General features: G+C 41.9%; 1 non-coding gene across 1 annotated transcript; it reads left to right on the top strand.

Moving 5' to 3' along the window:
* Positions 1-3,328: 3,328 nt before the first annotated feature.
* On the top strand, positions 3,329-3,436 carry LOC130958269 (small nucleolar RNA R71). The gene has a single exon (XR_009077401.1). It is a non-coding gene; the product is annotated as a small nucleolar RNA R71 (small nucleolar RNA).
* The last annotated feature ends 5,504 nt before the right edge of the window (positions 3,437-8,940 follow it).

Raw genomic sequence — 8,940 nt, 5'->3', positions numbered from 1 at the left:
GATCTTCTCTTATTTCATGGAGGAGAATGGAGTGTTCTTGATGCTCCACCCTTAGTTGTCCCATGTTGGAACTTAATTCTCCTAGGGAGGTGTTTAGTTGCTCCCAATAGTCTTGTGGAGGAAAGTGCATCCCTTGAGGTATCTCAGGGATCTCATGATGAGAGGGGTCTCTTGTGTGCTCCATCCTTTTCTTGGTAATGGGCTTGTCCTCATCAATGGTGATGTCTCCCTCTATGTCAACTCCAACTGAATAACAGAGGTGACAAATGAGGTGAGGAAAGGCTAACCTTGCTAAGGTAGAGGACTTGGTCCAACCTTTGATCAAAGTTGACCCTTCTTATGTAAGGATGTTCATCTCATTGCATCATAGGCAAGTTGAACGCCACCCTCACACTTTCCGGACTAAAATCCAAGTATTTCCCCCGAACTATAGTAAGATAATTCTTTGGATTCGGGTTCACACTTTGATCATGGTTCTTGGTGATCCATGCATTGGCATAGAACTCTTGAACCATCAAGATTCCAAAATTTGTTGAATGGGGTTGGTAAGTACTTCCCAACCTCTTCTTTGGATCTCATGGCGGATCTCCGGATATTCACCCTTTTTGAGTGAAAAGGGGACCTCGGGGATCACCTTCTTCAAGGCCACAACTTCATAGAAGTGGTCTTGATGCACCCTTGAGATGAACCTATCCATCTCCCATGACTCGGAGGTGGAAGCTTTTGCCTTCCCTTTCCTCTTTCTAGAGGTTTCTCCGGCCTTGGATGCCATAATGGTTATGAAAAAGCAATGCTTTTACCACACCAAACTTAAAATGTTTGCTCGTCCTCGAGCAAAAGAAGAAAGAAGAGAGTAGAAGAAGAAGAAATGAGGAAGAGGGAGATGGTGGTGTATTCGGCCAAAGAGGGGGAGAGGTGGTGTTTTGGTTGTGTGAAAATGAAGGAGTGAAGAAGGGTATTTATAGGAGAGAGGGGAGATGGGGTTCGGCCACATTGGGTGGGTTTGGGAGGGAAAGTGGTTTGAATTTGAAGGGTGAGATTGGTGGGGTTTTATGAAGGATGGATGTGAGTGGTGAAGAGAAAGATGGGATTTGATAGGTGAAGGGGTTTTGGGGAAGAGGTATTGAGGTGATTGGTGAATGGAGGAAGAAGAGAGAGAGTGGTGGTGGGGTTGGTGGGGGTCCTGTGGGGTCCACAGATCCTGTGGTGTCAAGGAAAAGTCATCCCTGCACCAAGTGTTGCTCAAAATCACGTTTTGAGCCATTTCTGGCGTTAAACGCCGGGCTGGTGCCCATTCCTGGCGTTTAACGCCAGGTTCTTGCCCTTTTCTGGCATTTAACGCCAGTCTGGTGCCCCTTTCTGGCGTTAAACGCCCAGAATGGTGCCAGACTGGGCGTTAAACGCCCAACTGCTAGGCTTACTGGCGTTTGAACGCCAGCAACTTCTTCCTCCAGGGTGTGCTGTTTTTCTTCCTGTTTTTCATTTTGTTTTTGCTTTTTCAATGGATTTTGTGACTTCTTATGATCATCAACCTACAAAAAACATAAAATAATAAAAGAAACTATATAGATTATAATCATTGGGTTGCCTCCCAACAAGCGCTTCTTTAATGTCAGTAGCTTGACAGAGGGCTCTCATGGAGCCTCACAGATACTCAGAGCAATGTTGGAACCTCCCAACACCAAACTTAGAGTTTGAATGTGGGGGTTCAACACCAAACTTAGAGTTTGGTTGTGGCCTCCCAACACCAACTTAGAGTTTGACTGTGGGGCTCTTCTTGACTCTGATTTGAGAGAAGCTCTTCATGCTTCATCTCTATGGTGACAGAGGGATATCCTTGAGCCTTAAACACAAAGGATTCTTCATTCACTTGAATGATCAGTTCACCTCCATCAACATCAATCACAGCCTTTGCTGTGGCTAGGAAGGGTCTGCCAAGGATGATGGTTTTATCCATGCACTTCCCAGTCTCTAGGACTATGAAATCAGCAGGAATGTAGTGGTCTTCAACCTTTACCAAAACATTCTCTACAAGTCCATGAGCTTGTTTTCTTGAGTTGTCTGCCATCTCTAATGAGATTCTTGCAGCTTGTACCTCAAAGATCCCTAGCTTCTCCATTACTGAGAGAGGCATGAGGTTTACACTTGACCCTAAGTCACACAGAGCCTTCTTGAAGGTCATGGTGCCTATGGTACAAGGTATGGAAAACTTCCCAGGATCTTGTCTCTTTTGAGGTAATTTCTGCCTAGACAAGTCATCCAGTTCTTTGGTGAGCAAAGGAGGTTCATCCTCCCAAGTCTCATTTCCAAATAACTTGTCATTTAGCTTCATGATTGCTCCAAGGTACTTAGCAACTTGCTCTTCAGTGACATACTCATCCTCTTCAGAGGAAGAATACTCATCAGAGCTCATGAAAGGCAGAAGGAAGTCCAATGGAATCTCTATGGTCTCATGTTGAGTCCCAGATTCCCATGGTTCCTCATTGGGGAACTCATTGGAGGCTAGTGCACGCCCACTGAGGTCTTCCTCAGTGGCGTTCACTTCCTCCCCTTCCTCTCCAAATTCGGCCATATTGATGGCTTTGCACTCTCCTTTTGGATTTTCTTCTGTGTTGCTTGGAAGAGTACTTGGAGGGAGTTTAGTAACTTTCTTGCTCAGCTGTCCCACTTGTCCTTCCAAATTTCTAATGGAGGACCTTGTTTCATTCATGAAACTTTGAGTGGTTTTAATTAGATCAGAGACCATGGTTGCTAAGTCAGAGGGGTTCTGCTTAGGATTCTCTGTCTGTTGCTGAGAAGATGATGGAAAAGGTTTGCCATTGTTAAACCTGTTTCTTCCACCATTATTATTGAAACCTTGTTGAGGTCTCTCTTGGTTCTTCCATGAGAGATTTGGGTGATTTCTCCATGAAGAATTATAGGTGTTACCATAGGGTTCTCCTAGGTAATTCACCTCTTCCATTGAAGGGTTCTCAGGATCATAAGCTTCTTCCTCAGATGAAGCCTCCTTAGTACTGCTTGGTGCATTTTGCATTCCAGACAGACTTTGAGAAATCAAATTGACTTGTTGAGTCAATATTTTATTCTGAGCCAAAATGGCGTTCAGAGTATCAATCTCAAGAACTCCTTTCTTCTGACTAGTCCCATTGTTCACAGGATTCCTTTCAGAAGTGTACATGAATTGGTTATTTGCAACCATTTCAATGAGCTCTTGAGCTTCTGTAGGCGTCTTCTTCAGATGAAGAGATCCTCCAGCAGAGCCATCCAAAGACATCTTGGATAGTTCAGAGGGACCATCATAGAAAATACCTATGATGCTCCATTCAGAAAGCATGTCAGAAGGACATCTTCTGATCAATTGTTTGTATCTTTCCCAAGCTTCATAGAGGGATTCTCCATCCTTCTGTCTGAAGGTTTGGACTTCCACTCTAAGCTTACTCCATCTTTGTGGTGGAAAGAACTTTGCCAAGAAGGCATTGACTAGCTTTTCCCAAGAGTCCAGGCTTTCTTTAGGTTGAGAATCCAACCATATCCTAGCTCTGTCTCTTACAGCAAAAGGGAATAGCATCAGTCTATAGACCTCAGGGTCAACCCCATTAGTCTTGACTGTGTCACAGATTTGCAAGAATTCAGCTAAGAACTGATGAGGATCTTCCATTGGAAGTCCATGGAACTTGCAATTCTGTTGCATTAGAGAAACTAATTGAGGCTTAAGCTCAAAGTTGTTTGCTCCAATGGCAGGGATAGAGATGCTTCTCCCATAAAAATCAGGAGTAGGTGCAGTAAAGTCACCCAGCACCTTCCTTGCATTGTTTGCATTATTGTTGTTTTCGGCTGCCATGTCTTCTTCTTCCTTGAAGAATTCGGTCAGGTCCTCTAAAGAGAGTTGTGCTTTGGCTTCTCTTAGCTTTCTCTTTAAGGTCCTTTCGGGTTCAGGGTCAGCTTCAACAAGAATGCCTTTGTCCTTGCTCCTGCTCATATGAAAGAGAAGAGAACAAGAAAATGTGGAATCCTCTATGTCACAGTATAGAGATTCCTTGAGGTGTCAGAGGAAAAGAGAAATAGAAAGAAGAAGGAGAAGAAGAATTCGAACTTTACTTAGATAAGGTTCGAATTGTGCATTGAGAAGGAGTGGTACTCCATAAATAGAAGGATGTGAGAAGGAGGGAAGAAGATTTTCGAAAATTAATTAAAATATTTTGAAAACATTTTTGAAAAACATTAATTGATTTTCGAAAATCAAAGTGGGAAAGAAACCAAGTGATTTTTGAAAAAGATTTTTAAATTAGAAATCAAAAAGATGTAATTGAAAACTATTTTGAAAAAGATGAGGTTAAGAAGATATGATTGGTTTTAAAAAGATGTGATTGAGAAGATATGATTTGAAAACAATTTTAAAAAGATATGATTTGAAAACAATTTTTGAAAAGATTTGATTTTAAAAATTAATGACTTGCCTAACAAGAAAAGATATGATTCAAACATAAAACCTTCCTCAACAGAAAAGGCAAAAAATGTTCAATCAAATCATTAATTGTTAGTAAGTATCTTTGAAAAAGGAAAGAAACTAATTTTGAAAACATTTGATTGAAAAGATATGATTTGAAAAAGATTTGATTTTGAAAAACTTTGAAAACTTGAAAAAAATTGATTTTGAAAACAAAATCTCCCCCCTAGCACCATCCTGGCGTTAAACGCCCAGAATGGTATCCATTCTGGCGTTTAACGCCCAAAATGCACCCTTTTTGGGCGTTAAACGCCCAACCAGGTACCCTGGCTGGCGTTTAAACGCCAGTCTTCCTTCTTCACTGGGCATTTTTGAATGCCCAGCTTTTTCTGTATAATTCCTCTGCAGTATGTTCTGAATCTTCAATTCTCTGTATTATTGACTTGAAAAGACACAAATTAAAAATATTTTTGGATTTTTGATAATTAAAATGCAACAAGAATCAAATAACAATGCATGCAAGACACCAAACTTAGCAGTTTGTATACTATTGACACTATATGAGACACAAAAACACTCAAGTCAAAAGAATTCAAAGATCAGAGTAAGAAATCATCAAGAATTACTTGAAGATCCTTAAGACACATGAATGAATGCATACAATTGACACCAAACTTAAAATGAGACACTAGACTCAAGCAAGAAATATTTTTGGTTTTTATGGTTTTCTAATTTTTTTTTTTGTGATTTTCGAAAATTAAGTGGAAAAAGATATCAAAATTCTTAATGAGAATTCCAGGAATCAGTGCAATGCTAGTCTAAGACTCCGGTCCAGGAATTAGACATGGCTTCACAGCCAGCCAAGCTTTCAAAGAAAGCTTCAGTCCAAAACACTAGACATGGCCAAAGGCCAGCCAAGCCTTAGCAGATCACTGCTCCAAAAGCAAGATCAACAAGCTCTTGTGATGATAAGTTGAAACCTCGGTCCAATGAAATTAGACATGGCTTTACAGCCAGCCAGATTTCAGCAAATCATCATGAAACTCTAGAATTCATCTTTAAGAATTTTGAAAAAAATAAATGCCTAATCTAAGCAACAAGATGAACCGTCAGTTGTCCATACACAAGAACAATCCCCGGCAACGGCGCCAAAAACTTGGTGCACGAAATTGTGATCAATACTTTTCACATCTCAAATAATCCCTAGTAATGGCTCCAAAGACTTGGTGCTCAATACCATGGCATAAACACAACTTCGCACAACTAACCAGCAAGTGCACTGGGTCGTCCAAGTAATAAACCTTACGCGAGTAAGGGTCGATCCCACGGAGATTGGTGGTATGAAGCAAGCTATGGTCATCTTGTAAATCTCAGTCAGGCAGACTCAAATGGGTATGGTGATGAACGAAAATAACATAAAAGATAAAGATAGGGATACTTATGCATATCATTGGTGTAAGAGCTTCAGACAAGTGTATGAAGATGCCTTCCCTTCCGTCTCTCTGCTTTCTTACTGTCTTCATCCAATCCTTCTTACTCCTTTCCATGGCAAGCTCGTATAGGGTTTCACCGTTGTCAATGGCTACCTCCCATCCTCGCAGTGAAAGCTAATGCACGCACTCTGTCACAGTACTGCCAATCACCGGTGTGGTTCCCTCCCCTACCGGAATAGAATCCCTCTTTTGCGTCTGTCACTAACGCCCAGTAGGTTACAGGTTTGAAGCACGTCACAGTCATTCAATCATTGAATCCTACTCAGAATACCACAGACAAGGTTTAGACCTTCCGGATTCTCTTGAATGCCGCCATCAGATCCTGCCTATACCACGAAGATTCCGGTTAAAGAATCCAAGAGATATTCACCAAGCCTCGAATGCTTGTAGAACAAGAATGGTTGTCAGTCACCTTGTTCATAGGTGAGAATGATGATGGGTGTCAATCATCACCTTCATCAAGTTGAAGAACAAGTGATATCTTGGTAAAAGAACAAGTGGAATTGAATAGAAGAACAATAGTAATTGCATTAATACTTGAGGTACAGCAGAGCTCCACACCTTAATCTATGGTGTGTAGAAACTCCACCGTTGAAAATACATAAGAACAAGATCTAGGCATGGCCGAATGGCCAGCCTCCCAAATGATCTAAGAACTAGATGTCCAAAGATGATCAAAGGATCTAAAAATAATCCAAAGATATATAATACAATAGTAAAAGGTCCTACTTATAGAAAACTAGTAGCCTAAGGTGTACAAAGATGAGTAAATGACATAAAAATCCACTTCCGGGCCCACTTGGTGTGTGCTTGGGCTGAGCAAATGAAGCATTTTCGTGTAGAGACTCCTCTTGGAGTTAAACGCCAGCTTTGGTGCCAGTTTGGGCGTTTAACTCCCATTTAGGTGCCAGTTCCGGCGTTTAACGCTGGAATTTCTGTAGGTGACTTTGAACGCCGGTTTGGGCCATCAAATCTTGGGCAAAGTATGAACTATCATATATTGCTGGAAAGCCCAGGATGTCTACTTTCCAACGCCGTTGAGAGCGCGCCAATTGGGCTTCTGTAGCTCCAGAAAATCCACTTCGAGTGCAGGGAGGTCAGAATCCAACAGCATCTGCAGTCCTTTTCAGTCTCTGAATCAGATTTTTGCTCAGGTCCCTCAATTTCAGCCAGAAAATACCTGAAATCACAGAAAAACACACAAACTCATAGTAAAGTCCAGAAAAGTGAATTTTAATTAAAAACTAATAAAAATATACTAAGAACTAACTAGATTATACTAAAAACATACTAAAAACAATGCCAAAAAGCATACAAATTATCCGCTCATCATGCACCAATGGGCGTTTAAACGCCAGAATGATGCACGAAGCCATTTTACATGCCTATCTGGTGTAGGGATGGAATTCCTTGACACCTCAGGATCTGTGGACCCCACAGGATCACCTCAGGATCTGTGGACCCCACAGGATCCCCACCTACCATATTCCCACCTTACCTTTTAATCCTAATCACACTCTCCTAATCCTATTTCACTCTTTCCCATGTCACACTTCCCAACACCTTTCACCAATCACCTCAATTCCTCTTCTCAACTACCCCATTCACCACTCACATCCATCCACTCTTCCCCATAAACCCCACCTACCTTCAAAAATTCAAACCAATTTCCCTCCCATTCCCACCCAAAATGGCCGAACATACCTCCCCCCCTTTCCCTATAAATACTCTTCCATTCTACTTCATTTTCACACAACACAACCCCTCCTTCTTCACCTAAGCCGAACCTACCTCTCTCCCTCTCTACCATATTTTCTTCTTCTTCTTCTTCTCTTCTTTCTTTTATTGCTCGAGGGCGAGCAATATTTTAAGTTTGGTGTGGTAAAAGCATAAGCTTTTTTTTGTTTTTCCATTACCAATGGCACCTAAGGCCGGAGTATCCTCTAGAAAAGGAAAAGGGAAGACAAAAGCTTCCACCTCCGAGTCATGGGAGATGAAAAGATTCATCTCCAAGAGCCATCAAGACCACTTCTATGATGTTGTGGCAAAGAAGAAGGTGATCCCTGAGGTCCCTTTCAAGCTCAAGAAAAATGAGTATCCGGAGATCCGATATGAAGTCCGAAGAAGAGGTTGGGAAGTCTTAACCAACCCCATGCAACAAGTCGGAATCTTAATGGTTCAAGAGTTCTATGCCAATGCATGGATCACTAAGAACCATGATCAAGGTATGAACCCGAGTCCAAAGAACTATCTCACAATGGTTCGGGGGAAATACTTGGATTTCAGTCCGGAAAATGTAAGGTTGGCATTCCACTTGCCCATGATGCAAGGTGATGAACGCCCCTACACTAGAAGGGTCAACTTTGATCAAAGGTTGGACCAAGTTCTTATGGACATTTGTGTGGAAGGAGCTCAATGGAAGAGAGACTCCAAAGGCAAGCCAGTCCAACTAAGAAGACTGGATCTCAAGCCTATAGCTAGAGGATGGTTGGAGTTCATTCAATGCTCCATCATTCCTACTAGCAACCGATCTGAAGTTACTGTGGATCGGGCCATCATGATTCATGGCATCATGATTGGAGAGGAAGTAGAAGTTCATGAGGTCATCTCCAATGAAATCTACAAAATAGCCGACAAGCCCTCACCCATGGCACGGCTAGCTTTTCCTCACCTTATTTGCCATCTATGTTACTCAGCTGGAGTTATCATAGAAGGAGACATCTCCATTGAAGAGGACAAGCCCATCACCAAGAAGAGGATGGAGCAAGCAAGAGAAGCCCCTCTCGGTTCTCAAGAGGTGAATGAGGAAGCTCATCATCAAGAAATCCCTGAGATGCCTCAAGGGATGCACTTTCCTCCAAACAACTATTGAGAGCAACTCAACACTTCGTTAGAAGGTTTGAGCCATAATGTGGAACAATTAAGGGTGGAACATCATGAGCACTCCATCATTCTCCAAGAAATAAGAGAAGATCAAAGAGCAATGAGGGAGGAGCAACA

This window comes from Arachis stenosperma, chromosome 10 (assembly GCF_014773155.1).
Source record: "Arachis stenosperma cultivar V10309 chromosome 10, arast.V10309.gnm1.PFL2, whole genome shotgun sequence".
In the NCBI taxonomy this organism is placed as follows: Eukaryota; Viridiplantae; Streptophyta; class Magnoliopsida; order Fabales; family Fabaceae; genus Arachis; species Arachis stenosperma.
This window is presented reverse-complemented; position numbering and strand designations above follow the sequence as displayed.